This window comes from Salmo salar, chromosome 02 (assembly GCF_965601325.2).
Source record: "Salmo salar chromosome 02, fSalSal1, whole genome shotgun sequence".
Taxonomy (NCBI): Eukaryota; Metazoa; Chordata; class Actinopteri; order Salmoniformes; family Salmonidae; genus Salmo; species Salmo salar.
Window position 1 is genome coordinate 71153638 of NC_138292.1, and position 16675 is coordinate 71170312.

The window sequence follows — 16675 nt, forward strand, 5'->3', positions numbered from 1 at the left end:
CGGTGTTGGGCTGTAAGCACAACCCCAACCTGTGGACGTCGGGCCCTCATACCACCCTCATGGAGTCTGTTTCTGACCGTTTGAGCAAACACATACACATTTGTGGCCTGCTGGAGGTCATTTTGCAGGGCTCTGGCAGTGCTCCTCCTGCTCCTCCTTGCACAAAGGCGGAGGTAGTGGTCCTGCTGCTGGGTTGTTGCCCTCCTATGGCCTCCTCCACGTCTTCTGATTTTTTTTAAAGTCATTTAGCTGACGCTCTTATCCAGAGCGACTTACAGTAGTGAATGCATACATTTCATTTCATGCATTTTTTTCTTTCTTTTTTAGGTAGGCCTGTCTCCTGGTAGCGCCTCCATGCTCTGGACACTACGCTGACAGACACAGCAAACCTTCTTGCCACAGCTCGCATTGATGTGCCATCCTGGATGAGCTGCACTACCTGAGCCACTTATGTGGGTTGTAGACTCCATCTCATGCTACCACTAGAGTGAAAGCACCGCCAGCATTCAAAAGTGACCAAAACATCAGCCAGGAAGCATAGGAACTGAGAAGTGGTCTGTGGTCACCACCTGCAGAACCAGTCCTTTATTGGGGGTGTCTTGCTAGTTACCTATAATTTCCACCTGTTGTCTATTCCATATCAGTGTTGCTTCCTAAGTGGACAGTTTGATTTCACAGAAGTGTGATTGACTTGGAGTTACATTGTGTTGTTTAAGTGTTCCCTTTATTTTTTTGAGCAGTGTATATATATATACACAATGTCTTAAAATGGATGTACCAATCGCAGACTGTAGGTTTAAGCTGACTTAAATACATGTTGTATAGAATTCACTGTTCCTTTACACCTTGGTAGCACACAGGACATAAGAAAAAAATAGCAGTTTGTTGATTTGAGAGTACATGATGTAACATCAACATAAATCAGCATTATGAAAATGCTTTCCAATTCTGACATGTCACTGATCCTCTTCAATAGACATGAAATTATCTTAATGTATGGTGTACATTTTAGGACATCCCTACGACAAAGTCTACCATGTAATTTCATGGGTCTACTTCCAATGTTTCACTATAAAATCAGGGGTTTTGTGTTTGCGTGACACACACGGTAATGTTAAGTTATTCAGTCCCTCCAGGATTCCGCGATTGCATAATTCAATGCAAAAATCAACCAATCAGCGCATATTATGCGAGAGCTTGCAATGTTTTCCAATCCCCGCACTTTTAGCGTATAAAAGGGTCCAATTGAAAGCGGGTTCGTAATTTTGACCAATTACTGCACTGTTACCGTGGATAATGGCCCAATCCAACCACACATCAACAAAGTTTTCCCCCCTGGCCTGTCAGAGTATTCACGTGCGAAGATGGGTGATTGTTGATGGCTGACAGGCAGTACAATGAATAGAAATCAATCTCAATTGCCAACAAAAATAACGTGTGAAACAATTTCCAAATGTTTTTGGAAACAAGAGAAAGTCAACAATAAACAGTACCTTCGAATCACCAAAGCATACGAGTATGTCAGAACAGTTCCCACCAGCGGCAGATCACCATGTCTGAAGTGGTAGCAGGGAAGACTGTGGTAAGCGCTGAAAGAATCAAGGTGAGTGGCGTTTTACTCAATTTTTACTCCGCTAACCTTGGGTTTAGTAGGGTGTTCGGCACTCTGCTCTCCCCAGTCTGTCTATGGAGAACGCTGCTCAAAGCACTGAGTTCAAATGGTCAGCTTTGCCATTTTAAACTCTGTAAAACTTAATATGGATCACGAAAGCACAATCTTTCTGGATTAAAAAAAAATGGTAGTACTGTTTTAAAAGTACATATCAACCACAATACACTACTTTTACGTTCTGTTTTTTTTCTCCCTTACGACCCTTTAAGAAAAAAAATCACAATCAAGTATTTTTGAAGACAAGTTATGCGAAAGAAATATCGATCCTCAAATGGAAAGCGATTGAACAGCTTTGAATATTCGTTTTTTTTAGAGAGAGAGTGGGAATGGGAGGTGCATCTCGTGTTGATAGCAAGCCCCAAGGCTGATGGAGAGGTGTGTGTGAGTGAATGTGTGTGTGGATTATGACAGATCTGTTTGTTCAGGAAAATAAACAAAATAGAGCACTTTAGATGTTAACTGTTTTTGTATTATGTATTCTGCCTAAAATCGTCCTGAAACTGGGCACATATGACTATGAAATTAACGTGAAAAATACATTGCAAAATGTATCGCAGAATTTCAGAAACTGTCGCAAAATCAAGCAATTTTGGCCGCAGAAATCACAAATTGGTGCGCAATCTTGGAGGGACTGGTTATTGTGGTATTGTGGATTTTGTATTGTAAATGTATAATATTAGATTAACGATGTATTGTATGGCGTATTGTTTTATTTATGATGAAGGGTGTTGTGATGAAACTGCTTTGGACCCCAGGAAGAATAGCAGCTAATGGGGATCCTAATAAACACTAAATATGAGGAAAAGCACAACTACAGAAAAATTACATGAAAAAAACTAGAGGTGTTATAGTGTATGTGAAATATTTAGTCAATCGGGTGGATTGTATTGGAAATTATATGATTAAAGGTTTGACTAAATGATTTCACTCAGAAACCTTATAACCTGTTGAAATGTATTTGAAATAAGGCTATAATAATGGGTTAAAAACTATATTGCCATACTGTGTGTGAGTAAGACACTGGTACCACTTCAAAACGAGGGAGGCAGAGTTGATAAGACGACCTTGGGAAAGGAACAGGAGAAGAGGCCTCCTTAAGTTAGGGAGAGAAACAACGGCCTGGGAACAGTTAGGCTGGCAAAAGAAAAGGAGACAGGTGGTCTGGGTACTGTGGAAAAATACAGCCGCCTAAAGCTCGGTGGAGTTCTCTACTGATGTAAGTTAGTGTGTGTGTTAATATAAAAGGCTTTGTACATTGTAAGGATTTTCAGAGCTCTCATAAATAAACGTTTTGACCCTTTTAGGCTGGCTAAACGTCTGCTTCAATCAACCAGAATCGTACACCCTCTGGGGGGGCAGACTGAGTAGTTTAATTGAAGTTCGGTTTAAGAACATTGATAACTTCATTCACGTAACAATAATATTAGATTAGTGAAGTATTGTATGGCGTATTGTTTTATTTATGATGAAGGGTGTTGTGATGTAACTGCTTTTACACTGTTTGGACCCCAGGAAGAGTAGCAGCTAATGGGGATCCTAATAAACACTAAATATGAGGAAAAGCACAATTACAGAAAATTTACATAAAAAAAACGACTTCCATCATCCATTAAGCTGACTAAGAATGTAGAAGTCACCAGTCCTGTCTCCCTTCTCGTAAATGTATGCAATGTTACACATCAGGCCATATTGAGTTAGAAACAGGTTCCCATGATTTCGCTCAGAGTCACTAGAGGACAGAAAAACACGCACGACTTGTAAAAAAACTCACCTGCACACATGCATCAGTACACCTGGAAAACGGTTTGAATATCCAATCTGCACAGATTCACTGATTGATCCTTTCCAGACCCATTCCACTCCTCTATTGCCACCACAGTGGTCCACAAGAACCTGCAGAGACAGACACCTGCTCATGAAATAAGTTTGGTACTCAGGGGCTAGCATGGAACTCAATTTGAAGTTACTGTAGCTAAAATTAATGTTCGGGAGGAAAGATTTCACTTCAACTTTTCCCCTCTACCCGAAAATTGTAGAAAATATATTGGAAAATTCTTTACATAATTTGGGAATTGCTTGATAGAAGACTTGCATTGCAACTGGGTAATGTTCAATGTGTTACCTGCTAGTATTTAATAAAGTGCACTGTCCAATCGTATTCACACATATATTAATGTCGACAATGTCTCCTCTCTGATAGCTGGGGTTCTAGCCATACAAACAGCTGCTCCTTCTGGGGATGTGACAGCATTATTTAGTTGCCATGTTTTAAAACTATTTTATAAATGGGTTAAGCTTTTCAAATGAGTGGAAACCTAAGGCTTACCACTTGAGGGGGTTTGTGCCTATATGGCTGGTCCTAGATGAAAGTCATTTTAGAAAGGAGCCATGAAGAATCCCATGTGATCCTGTGTGGATCAGTTGGTAGAGAACGTTGTTTGCAACACCAGGGTTGTGGGTTCAATTTGGTGTGAACATGTATCCACTCAGTACTGTAAGTCGCTCTGGATAAGAGCATCTGATAAGTTAATAGATTTGTAAAATCTTATATCCACAGAAAGCTAAGAGAGAGATTGCGATGGACTGTTCCGTATTTATGTGAGACTGATGAGATGAGCAGGCAGGCCCCAGGAACAGAAAATAAACATTAGATTGAAAACAAAGCTGACACCTCAGCCTCTTGGTGTCTTCATGTTGTCAACCTGGTCCTATTATTATTACTATTAGAATGGACAATGTAGTTTTTATTCTAGGAGATTGCCTGTGATTTCTTTAAATATTAACTTATTTTCTAACTCATGTAGAATAAGACTTGTTCACATACTGTTCACATATTGTCCTCCTCTAGAGGTCTCCCAACGTAGAGGTTGGTCGCGGCAGTCCCAGTTCGGATCCCGATCCAAGGACTCACACACTCAGATTTGGCAGCGTGACTGGTGGTGATGCATTCCGTGTTGATTATCCCACAGTAACGGAGACTGCATCCATCCTTACGTTTACCTTTGCTACAGACTTCGTTATCCCTACAATAGCTGTCTGTAATGAATACTCAGGGAGGAAAATGTGTAGATTCACACACAGAGCGCGGCAGATGTTTATTAAGCCTTCTATTAGACAGGCAATGATCAAACACAGGTAGGCAGTCAAAAAAAATATCTCACAACCATACAAACAGAAAGAACTGAACTAAATAGGGAGCTGATGAGACCAGGTGAGAAACGAACACAGGTGAAATTTAATGAACAAAAATGAAAGACAGGGCTACGTTCCAGAACAGAAAGAAACAGGGCTACGTTCCAGAACACAAAGAAACAGGGCTACGTTCCAGAACACAAAGAAACAGGGCTACGTTCCAGAACACACAGAAACAGGGCTACGTTCCAGAACACAAAGAAACAGGGCTACGTTCCAGAACACACAGAAACAGGGCTACGTTCCAGAACACAAAGAAACAGGGCTACGTTCCAGAACACAAAGAAACAGGGCTACGTTCCAGAACACACAGAAACAGGGCTACGTTCCAGAACACAAAGAAACAGGGCTACGTTCCAGAATACAAAGAAACAGCGCTACGTTCCAGAACACACAGAAACAGGGCTACGTTCCAGAACACACAGAAACAGGGCTACGTTCCAGAACACAAAGAAACAGCGCTACGTTCCAGAACACAAAGAAACAGGGCTACGTTCCAGAACACAAAGAAACAGGGCTACGTTCCAGAACACAAAGAAACAGGGCTACGTTCCAGAACACACAGAAACAGGGCTACGTTCCAGAACACACAGAAACAGGGCTACGTTCCAGAACACAAACAGCGCTACGTTCCAGAACACAAAGAAACAGGGCTACGTTCCAGAACACAAAGAAACAGGGCTACTTCCAGAACACAAAGAAACAGGGCTACGTTCCAGAACAAAGAAACAGGGCTACGTTCAAGAATACAAAGAAACAGGGCTATGTTCCAGAACACAAAGAAACAGGGCTATGTTCCAGAACACAAAGAAAAAGAACACAAGGTTGTCTAAGAAAAGAAAAGCAGAACCTTACACTGGCAGTCATGCCCATGTCTGTCATAGCGGCTGGGTAGAGTGGAAACACTACAAGGCTGCTCGGTCCTGCCATCTTGGAAGGTCCGTCCATTTGGACATGATGCTATGCAGATTGTTGCTGTTCCTTCAGTCTTGCATTTTATTGTTCCAGCCCCAATACTCAGGTCAGTGTGACACACAGGAAAGTGTCTCCACTTTCATTCAGAGCAGGTGATGTTGTTTGGGGGAAGGTTTGTAGCCATCTGGACATTTATTTTAACCTGCTGCTGGTCAGTACTGTGGTAAGGCTTCTGCCAGTAATTAGACAGTTTCTTAGTCTGGAGTGGGCCACAACCATTTTTGTTGTACAACATCCACTGTTCAGTGACGTAGTTTTTGAATGTTTCACTGACGACGTCTATGTTCTTTGTATCACCAGTGATTGGCAATTTCTTCAACCATGGTGAGATGGCTTCCTTCTCAAGGGTGAACATGTAGCATACAAAATAATCTAATCCATCAATGTATGCTCTATATTTCCTCAATTGTTCCTTTAGAGCATTCAGTCGGTCCATCTTCTTGTTCCTGCAATAGCAGTGTCTTCCAAACAATGTCCAGGATGTTAGCTTTATCACAGAACCTTTCATCATGAGATCGAATTTGTAGAGGTTGGAATAGAAGGTTTTGCCCTGTTCAAACTCGGATCCAACCTCGGCTAAATAATGGCTTTGGGTTTTTGTTCCATTTTCAACTTTAAAGTGCAAGTCTGTTAAGTAGCTGAATTTCACTATGACATCAATGTACTTGACATATTATACAGTCTTGCCAATATCATTCCAGAGGCTGTCAAATTGTGCACTTGTGTAGTCATGTAGGTCCTTGATACTGTAATAGATAGTACTCACATTTGGTACAGGCATAGTTGTGACTCTACTAGATAACAGGCCTGAAAGTTATTTAACAATCTTCAATATCCTATATTCTATTATCAGCGTGTCAACAAAATTCTTCTGTCTTGATTACTTCCTCTATCCACAAAGGCAAAGAAGAGACATTCAATTTTTATAGAATAAATTAAAAGCTTTGGATACATTGTGTTGTATAACTGTAATTTACAAATAATTCCGTAATGAGTTCGAAAATCTGTTTGACAACTTCTGTTCTGAAGGGAGAACTTTACGCAACAATTGGCGAACATGCTATAAATGTTTTTAAAAACATTCAAATAACCTATTCATTCTTTTGTCAGTTTGCAAAATAATACCGGTCATGGAGCTGATGCCAAAAACCAGATGGACTCAGAACATCCGGGGACCTAATTTGTTAGCTGGGAACCTGTCTTTGAACAAGGAGAGACAATAATCCATGCTTTGGTTTTGTTTACCTGGTTGCTGTCACCAAATGCTAACTTTTGCATTTTTGTTCCAAACATAGGCAAGTCAATATCCCCGATATTAACATGTTTTAAATGTCATGCCTTAACCATCCCAAAGTGTCTGAAATTGATTGTGTAGCTCTATTAGCTATTGGAACGCAGTGGCTCTACAGTAACATGCTGTAAGTGACGTCAGAGCACAGGGTCTCCATTCTACAGTGATATACTGTATTCGATTCAACTGACAGACGTTTTACGTGGGATTAGCACCCGCAACAAGAAGATGCCATCCTTCCTGCAAATTGGCTTACCACATGTTGGTGTTGACTGAGTGAGGGGGATGCTGTAAACAAAGAGCACTCAAAATGTTCTGAAAGGTGAGAAGTTGAGGATAATAATAAATACTGCTTTGACGTCATACAAGCAAACTAAATGTTCATGTATCCTTATAACAAAACTCATGCCCACCTGACCCAGATTGCAATTTGTAATGCACTGTTTTTGGATTGCGTAAACAACAGTAATTGTGTGATGGTGGGGATAAGGGCTGTGTTCCAAACCAAAAACTACAAGTGAGCTTGTTTCAGTTCCCCCATGGAGCAGCTAGGAGGAAAAACACCTTATAGTTCAAGGCTCTTTCCTTAAGTCATAAAAGTGCATTGACATTACATAGGAACTGTGAACACTTTTGAGAAGTGTGTAACCATAACCTTTGTTCTGATAATTTCCCCTTTATCTCCAAAGTTCTCCTTTTCAATTGCTACCATGGTTATCCATATGCTTTTCATATTTCTTCTGTTAGAAACATTTCAATTTCCCCTGTCCATAAAGGACAATTCCCCCAAGTGTAAAGGGGGAAAGGACAGAGAGGGGTACAGACAGGAAAGGCTGAGATGGAGATCAAACCACCGCCAACAAAAGGTTTGGAGTTTTATTTACATTTTACATTTAAGTCATTTAGCAGACGCTCTTATCCAGAGCGACTTACAAATTGGTGCATTCACCTTATGATATCTGCTATAGCAGACTCTAGCACACTCCAAAATGATTTATGCAGACATTTTTTTCATGTAGATGAAAAATGCTTCAATTAGTGGTCGTCGATGACTAGGTAACCAAATCCAAAGCACTTCCTAGTCTATACATTTTTTACAGGGTAAGGAAACCAATACGTAATTTTGTCAGCTATCTAAGGGCTTGATTCAATCCGTACCACAGAAGATACGACATTTAAAGGCAATGTTAACATGTACGTTCGTACTGTATTCATGGTAAACGCTGCGTATGTCGGCTCAATCGGAAATTACCTTTAAATATTCAACTTCTGTGTTTGGAGACATTGGATCAGCATTCTTGTCGGGTCTCCTGTTAGTACATTTTATGTAGGGAAGCTAATGATCCGTAATGTTTGACATTCCTGGGAGTGTGCAAACTTGTATTTTTTATTAGCATTTTGTATGTTTTCTATAGTTATGTTCTTGAAAATGTATGAATTTACCAATTCGGCCACTTGGGTATATTTGGGCAAATCGTGAAGGACACCTGGGTGACTTCATACTAAGTATCATGTAGGTTGCTCATTCTTGAAGTTATCAGTCTGAAACTTTGCACATACCACTGCCCTTTTGTGGACACCATCTAAATTACCTCCAGCTTCCTAGCTCAATGTGTGACCTTTCTCTTCAATTTCATAGATGATGGTATAAAAATAAATGGTAGGTTTCTTTCTTTGTATTATCTTTTACCAGATCTATTGTGTTATATTCTCCTACATTCATCACATTTCCACAAACTTCAAAGTGTTTCCTTTCAAATGGTACCAAGAATATTCATGTCCTTACTTCAGGGCCTGAGCTACAGGCAGTTCGATTTTGGTATGACATTTTAGGCGGAAATTGAAACAAAGGGGCGGATCCTTAACTTGTTAACTAGTTAGACGGGGCACCACGGGAAAATGTTGTTTAACCTCTTACATCTAGACGTTCCGCTAGCGGAACACCTGCTCCAATATCCAATGATAGGTGTGGCGCGAATTACAAATTCCTCAAAAATACAAAAACTTCCATTTTTCAAACATATGACTATTTCACAGCATTTTAAAGACAAGACTCTCCTTTATCTAACCACACTGTCCGATTTCAAAAAGGCTTTACAGCGAAAGCAAAACATTAGATTATGTAAGCAGAGTACCAAGCCAGAAATAATCAGACACCCATTTTTCAAGCTAGCATATAATGTCACAAAAACCCAGAAGACAGCTAAATGCAGCACTAACCTTTGATGATCTTCATCAGATGACACACCTAGGACATTATGTTATACAATAAATGCATGTTTTGTTCAATCAAGTTCATATTTATATCAAAAAACAGCTTTTTACATTAGCATGTGACGTTCAGAACTAGCATACCCCCCGCAAACTTCCGGGGAATTTACTAACAATTTACTAAATTACTCACGATAAACGTTCACAAAAAGCATAACAATTATTTTAAGAATTATAGATACAGAACTCCTCTATGCACTCGATATGTCCGATTTTCAAATAGCTTTTTGGTGAAAGCACATTTTACAATATTCTAAGTACATAGCCCAGCCATCACGGGCTAGCTATTTAGACACCCGGCAAGTTTAGCCTTCACCAAAATCAGATTTACTATTATAAAAGTTTAATTACCTTTTGTTGTCTTCGTCAGAATGCAGTCCCAGGACTGCTACTTCAATAACAAATGTTGGTTTGGTCCAAAATAATCCATCGTTATATCCGAATAGCGGCATTTTGTTCGTGCGTCCCAGACACTATCCGAAATGGTATATCAGGGTCGCGCGCATGGTGCAATTCGTGACAAAAAAATTCTAAATATTCCAATACCGTACCTCGAAGCATGTCAACCGCTGTTTAAAATCAATTTTTATGCAATTTATCTCGTAAAAAAGCGATAGTATTCCGACCGGGAATCTCCTTTTCGGCAAACAGAGGAAAAATCACAAAGACGGGGGCGGCCAGGGCACGCGCCTAAGCCCACTGTCCCTTGATCGGCCACTTGAGAAAGGCGATAATGTGTTTCAGCCTGGGGCTGGGATGACGACATTCAGGTTTTTCCCGGGCTCTGAGCGCCCATGGAAGACGTAGGAAGTGTCACGTTAGAGCAGAGATCCTTTGTAAAAGATAGAGATGGCAAAGAAGTTCAAGAAATGGTCAGACAGGCCACTTCCTGTAAAGGAATCTCTCAGGTTTTGACCTGCCATTTGAGTTCTGTTATACTCACAGACACCATTCAAACAGTTTTAGAAACGTTGGAGTGTTTTCTATCCAAAGCCAATAATTATATGCATATTCTAGTTACTGGGCAGGAGTAGTAACCAGATTAAATTGGGTACGTTTTTTATCCAGCCGTGTCAATACTGCCCCCTAGCCCTAACAGGTTAATGACGTCAGACCGAGGCTCTGCATCTGTCCTCGTGCTCCTAGATCTTAGTGCCGCTTTTGATACCATCGATCACCACATTCTTTTGGAGAGATTGGAAACCCAAATTTGTCTACATGGACAAGTTCTGGCCTGGTTTAGATCTTATCTGTCGGAAAGATATCAGTTTGTCTCTGTGAATGGTTTGTCCTCTGACAAATCAATTGTAAATTTCGGTGTTCCTCAAGGTTCCGTTTTAGGACCACTATTGTTTTCACTATATATTTTACCTCTTGGGGATGTCATTCGAAAACATAATGTTAAATTTCACTGCTATGCGGACGACACACAGCTGTACATTTCAATGAAACATGGTGAAGCCCCAAAATTGCCCTCGCTAGAAGCCTGTGTTTCAGACATAAAGAAGTGGATGGCTGCAAACTTTCTACTTTTAACCTCTATGGGCTAGGTGGGACGCTAGCGTCCCCCCCGTGGTGCACTCCATCAACAGCAGGTGCATTTCAAGAGCGGCAAATTTGAATCCAAATAAATGTCAAAATTCAAATTTTTCAAACATACAACTATTTTACACCCTTTGAAAGATAAACATCTCCTTAATCTAACCACGTTTTACGATTTCAAAAAGGTTTTACGGCGAAAGCATAAATTTAGAGTATGTTAGGACAGTACATTTACAAGAGTTGTGTGTAATGTTTTGTCAATTCAAAGACAGGGTCACCAAAACCATAAAACCAGCTAAAATGATGCACTAACCTTTTACAATCTCCATCAGATGACACTCCTAGGACATTATGTTAGACAATGCATGCATTTTTAGTTCTATCAAGTTCATATTTATATCCAAAAACAGCGTTTTACTATGGCATTGATGTTGAGGAAATCGTTTCCCTCCAATAACCGGCAGTCAAGTCAACACCACAAATTAAATCATTAAAATTAGAAAACATTGGTAAAATATTATATTGTCATTTAAAGAATTATAGATTTACATCTCTTGAACGCAATCAACTTGCCAGATTTAAAAATAACCTTACTGGGAAATCACACTTTGCAATAATCTGAGCACTGCGCCCAGAAAAATACGCGTTGCGATACAGACTAGACGTCATGTTGGGGAGATCTAAAATCGAAAATACTATGTAAATAATCCATTACCTTTGATTCTCTTCATCAGATGTCACTTCCAGGTATCACAGGTCCATAACGAATGTAGTTTTGTTCAAAAAAGCTCATCATTTATGTCCAAAAATCTCCGTCTTGTTAGCACATGATCTAAGCCAGCCGGACTTCTCGTCATGAACGAGGGGAAAAAATATATTTACGTTCGTTCAAACATGTCAAACGTTGTATAGCATAAATCATTAGGGCCTTTTTTAACCAGAACATGAATAATATTCAAGGTGGACGAATGCATACTCTTTTATAACGTATTGGAACGAGGGTACCCAACATGAACTCGCGCGCCAGGTGTCTAATGGGACATCATCGTTCCATGGCTCTTGTTCGGTCAGATCTCCCTCCAGAAGACTCAAAACACTTTGTAAAGGCTGGTGACATCTAGTGGAAGCAATAGGAAGTGCCAAAATATTCCTCAGCCCCTGTGTTTTTCAATGGGATAGGTTTAAAGGTAATACAACACATCAGGTATCCACTTCCTGTCAGAAAATGTCTCAGGGTTTTGCCTGCCAAATGAGTTCTGTTATACTCACAGACACCATTCAAACAGTTTTAGAAACTTTAGAGTGTTTTCTATCCATATATAATAAGTATATGCATATTCTAGTTACTGGGTAGGATTAGTAACCAGATTAAATCGGGTACATTTTTTTTATCCAGCCGTGCAAATACTGCCCCCTAGCCCTAACAGGTTAAACTCGGACAAAACAGAGATGCTTGTTCTAGGTCCCAAGAAACAAAGAGATCTTCTGTTGAATCTGACAATTAATCTGGATGGTTGTACAGTCGTCTCAAATAAAACTGTGAAAGACCTCGGCGTTACTCTGGACCCTGATCTCTCTTTTGAAGAACATATCAAGACTGTTTCAAGGACAGCTTTTTTCCATCTACGTAACATTGCAAAAATCAGAAATTTTCTGTCCAAAAATGACGCAGAAAAATTAATCCATACTTTTGTTACTTCTAGGCTGGACTACTGCAATGCTCTACTTTCCGGCTACCCGGATAAAGCACTAAACAAACTTCAGTTAGTGCTAAATACGGCTGCTAGAATCCTGACTAGAACCAAAAAATTTCATCATATTTCTCCAGTGTTATCCTCCCTACACTGGCTTCCTGTTAAGGCAAGGGCTGATTTCAAGGTTTTACTGCTAACCTACAAAGCATTACATGGGCTTGCTCCTACCCATCTTTCCGATTTGGTCCTGCCATACATACCTACACGTACGCTACGGTCACAAGACGCAGGCCTCCTAATTGTCCCTAGAATTTCTAAGCAAACGGCTGGAGGTAGGGCTTTCTCCTATAGAGCTCAATTTTTATGGAATCGTCTGCCTACCAATGTGAGAGACGCAGACTCAGTCTCAACCTTTAAGTCTTTACTGAAGACTTATCTCTTCAGTAGGTCCTATGATTAAGTATAGTCTGGCCCAGGAGTGTGAAGGTGAACGGAAAGGCTGGAGCAACGAACCGCCCTTGCTGTCTCTGCCTTGCCGGTTCCCCTCTTTCCACTGGGATTCTCTGCCTCTAACCCTTTTACAGGGGCTGAGTCACTGGCTTACTGGTGTTCTTCCATGCCGTCCATGGGAGGGGTGCGTCACTTGAGTGGGTTGAGTCACTGACGTGGTCTTCCTGTCTGGGTTGGCGCCCCCCCTTGGGTTGTGCCATGGCGGAGATCGTTGTGGGCTATACTCGGCCTTGTCTTAGGACGGTAAGTTGGTGGTTGTAGACATCCCTCTAGTGGTGTGGGGGCTGTGCTTTGGCAAAGTGGGTGGGGTTATATCCTGCCTGTTTGGCCCTGTCCGGGGGTATCATCGGATGGGGCCACAATGTCTTCTGATCCCTCCTGTCTCAGCCTCCAGTATTTATGCTGCAGTAGTTTATGTGTCGGAAGGCTAGGGTCAGTCTGTTACATCTGGAGTATTTCTCTTGTCTTATCCGGTGTCCTGTGTGAATTTTAAATATGCTCTCTCTAATTCTCTCTTTCTCTCTTTCTGTCTTTCTCTCGGAGGACCTGAGCCCTAGGACCATGCCTCAGGACTACCTGGTATGATGACTCCTTGCTGTCCCCAGTCCACCTGGCCGTGCTGCTGCTCCAGTTTCAACTGTTCTGCCTGCGGCTATGGAACCCTGACCTGTTCACCGGACGTGCTTGTTGCACCCTCGACAACTACTATGATTATTATTTTTGACCATGCTGGTCATTTATGAACATTTTAACATCTTCACCATGTTCTGTTATAATATCCACCCTGCACAGCAAGAAGAGGACTGGCCACCCCTCATAGCCTGGTTCCTCTCTAGGTTTCTTCCTAGGTTTTTGGCCTTTCTAGGGAGTTTTTCCTAGGGAGTTTTTCCTAGCCACCGTGCTTCTTTCACATGCATTGCTTGCTGTTTGGGGTTTTAGGCTGGGTTTCTGTACAGCACTTTGAGATATCAGCTGATGTACGAAGGGCTATATAAATACATTTGATTTGATTTGATTTGATTCAGTACCAGCTGATGAAGAGTGATGGGAATGGGTCACATTTTGTCTCTTGTAAAACATGTAGGCACACTCCTCAAATAAAGAAATGCAACTACAGTATGCTGACTTTAGACCATTTTCTATTTAGATACAGTGACATCCCTTATGTGACATGCTGTTTCTGCATGTTAATGCCCTGACTAGGCTACTTTAAAATGTATCAACCACAGAACTCACACTTAGGCTATGCCTGCTTCTACTTCTACTTACAGGAGACAACTTCTTGTTTTCGCACACTGACAGTAAGTTGACTCACTGTACAAGACCTCTCTCCTTCTCACCACTCTGTAAGTACGCTTGACCATATCTTGACATATTGAGTTTATTTCTACAGGGACAGTGCATATCAAATATCGTTTCAATAAAAGTGCTGGTTTTAGCCAGCCGGCTAATTTTCAAGCATAGTCCCTGGGCAGGTTCTTATAAACAATTACAATAACCATACAGACAATCAAGGAGCAGTGAGCACATGCAGAGCAACATAGGACAAGCAACACGTAGTGTGCAGACAGAACAACATAGGACAAGCAACACATAGCACACAGACAGAGCAACATAGGACAAGCAACATGTAGCGTGCAGACAGAGCAATAGCACAAAAAGTAACAAAACAAAATACATAAAAGCAACAAAGTGTTTCCTAACCTCACAAGCTATAGATATCATGGAAAGCGGCAATACACAGCGAAGGATTTTGTTCACAAGTCTGATTGGCCTTTAGCCATGTTTTCTGTGAAGTGTGATAGGTGGTGCAGTTATGTGTGTCTGATGGCAGTGTATTCCAGACATGGGAAGCTCTCACAGAGAATGCAGATTGACTAAAGGTGTTTTTCCTTAACCTCTTACATCTAGACGTTCCGCTAGCGGAACACCTGCTCCAATATCCAATGATAGGCGTGGCGCGAATTACAAATTCCTCAAAAATACAAAAACTTCAATTTTTCAAACATATGACTATTTCACAGCATTTTAAAGATAAGACACTCCTTTATCTAACCACACTGTCCGATTTCAAAAAGGCTTTACAACGAAAACAAAACATTAAATTATGTCAGCAGAGTACCAAGCCAGAAATAATCAGACACCCATTTTTCAAGCTAGCATATAATGTCACAAAAACCCAGAAGACAGCTAAATGCAGCACTAACCTTTGATGATCTTCATCAGATGACAACCCTAGGACATTATGTTATACAATACATGCATGTTTTGTTCAATCAAGTTAATATTTATATCAAAAACCAGCTTTTTACATTAGCATGTGATGTTCAGAACTAGCATACTTCCGGCGAATTCACTAAGAATTTACTAAATTACTCACGATAAACGTTCACAAAAAGCATAACAATTATTTTAAGAATTATAGATAGAGAACTCCTCTATGCACTCGATATGTCCGATTTTAAAATAGCTTTTTATATCCAAATAGCGGCGTTTTGTTCGTGCGTCCCAGACACTATCTGAAATGGTAAATCAGGGTCGTGCGCATGGCGCAATTCGTGACAAAAAAAATCTAAATATTCCATTACCGTACTTCGAAGCATGTCAACCGCTGTGTAAAATCCATTTTTATGCCATTTTTCTCGTAAAAAAGCAATAATATTCCGACCGGGAATCTCCTTTTAGCTAAACTGAGGAAAGTAAACAAAGCTTTCGGTCGACGCGGGCACGAGCCTGAGTCTCACAGTACTGTAACCAGCCACCACCCAAACGCGCTACTTTTTTTCAGCCAGAGCCTGCAAAGCCACGATTCAGCTTTTTACCGCCTTCTGAGACCCTATGGCAGCCGTAGGAAGTGTCACGGGACAGCTAAGATCCTCACTCTTCAATAAACAGAGACAAGAAGAACGACACCTTGTCAGACAGGCCACTTCCTGCCTGAAACCTTGTCAGGGTTTTGCCTGCCAAATGAGTTCTGTTATACTCACAGACACCATTCAAACATTTTTAGAAACTTTAGGGTGTTTTCTATCCATATGTAATAAGTATATGCATATTCTAGTTACTGGGTAGGAGTGGTAACAAGATTAAATCGGGTACGTTTTTTATCCAGCCGTGAAAATACTGCCCCCTAGCCATAACAGGTTAAGGAAACCATACAGTCACCTCTCATGGCAGACCTTGTGGATATGCTGCGATGGGTTTGGGTTTTCTGTTTAACAAAAGTACTAAGTGGATCTTGAATAAATGACGTGTTGGTGTATTGCACAAGATTATCCTAACTCAGGAGCTCATGCTTTCTGAGGATGTAACAGTAATGATGGCTATTGGGCTTTCTATCAAGCGCTTTGAGAGCCTGTTTGTAGACAGACTGAATGGGTTTTAATGTTGTACAAGAAGTTTGGGCCCAACTAGTCAAGCAGTATGTTAAGTTGGTGAGTATCAGAGCATTGAAGTACAGTTTTGCTACCTCTGTAGTCAAAATATGTTGTATGAATCGGAAATTAGCTAGATTAAATTTGGTTATTT